At 37.7% G+C, this 1,224-nt stretch overlaps 1 pseudogene; it reads right to left on the reverse strand.

Annotated features, from left to right (window-relative positions):
• Nucleotides 1-668: 668 nt before the first annotated feature.
• On the reverse strand, nucleotides 669-795 carry LOC114498365 (annotated as a pseudogene).
• Nucleotides 796-1,224: the final 429 nt, after the last annotated feature.

Consider the following 1,224-nt stretch of genomic DNA (forward strand, 5'->3'; position numbering starts at 1 on the left):
GTTTTCCATCAACAGTGTACTAAGGTTCCCTTTTATCCACAACCTTCCCAGCATTTGTTTGTTGATTTGTTAATGATGGCTATTCTGACAGGTGTAAGGTGGCATCCCATTGTGGTTTCAATTTGCATCTCTCTGTTAAGTACTGATGCTCAGCATCTTTTCATATGCTTATGGTCCTTCCCTATGTCCTCTTTGGAGAAGTTCAGGTCCTTTGCCCATTTTTAATTGGATTGTTTGTCTTCCTGGCATTGAGTCCCATGAGTTCCTTATGTATTTTGGAGATCAAACCCTGGCTGAGATATTGTTGGCAAATATGTGTTCCAATACGATTGGTTCCCTTTCCATTTTGGTGATATTTTCTTAAGCCATTCAGAGCTTTTCCCTCTTTCTGTCTTTTTTCTTGCTGTGGGTTGGAGTTATTCTTGTCCTTGATCTTCTTCGCTCTTACTGCTCTCTATAGATCTTTATTTGCTTCTCTCTCTTTCTTTCTTTCTTTCTTTCTTTCTTTCTTTCTTCTTTCTTTCTTTCTTTCTTTCTTTCTTTCTTTCTTTCTTTCTTTCTTTCTTTCTCTTTCTTTCTTTCCTTTCTCCCTCCCTTCCTTCCTTCCTCCCTTCCTCCCTTCCTTCCTTCTTTCTTTCCTTCTTTCTTTCTCTCTTTCTCTCTTTCTTTTCTTGCAGTTGAGTTTTCCACATTTGAGGAAATCATAGAGGTCAGCACATCCAGAGTGCAATGAATAAGCCTTGCCCTGGGAAGACCACCTTCGAGATCATGGTGTCTCTTCTGCCAGGTAAGTGTCATGCAGAAACTTTGTAATTTGATATAGTCCCATTTGTTTATTCTTTCCTTTAATTCTCTTGCCCTAGAGTATATATTGGTGAAAGTACTGCTGCGTGTAATATCTGATATTTTCCTGCCTCTGTTTCCTCTAGAACTTTTATAGTGTTGCAGTTTATGTTTGTCATTTATTCATTTTGAGTTTATTCTGGTGTGTGATGTAAGTTGGTGTTCTATTTTCATTTTTTTTTTTTGCAGGTACCTGTCCAGATCTCCCACCACCATTTGTTGAAGAGGTTATTTTTACTCCATTTTATGTTTCTACCCCTTTGTCAAATATTAATTGACCACAGAGACATGGAATTATCTCTGGATTTTATATTCTGTTCTATTTATCTAAGTGCATGTTCATATGCCAGTACCAGCCTGTTTTGATTACAGTGGCCTTGT

The sequence above is a fragment of the Phyllostomus discolor genome, chromosome 5 (genome assembly GCF_004126475.2).
Source record: "Phyllostomus discolor isolate MPI-MPIP mPhyDis1 chromosome 5, mPhyDis1.pri.v3, whole genome shotgun sequence".
In the NCBI taxonomy this organism is placed as follows: domain Eukaryota; kingdom Metazoa; phylum Chordata; class Mammalia; order Chiroptera; family Phyllostomidae; genus Phyllostomus; species Phyllostomus discolor.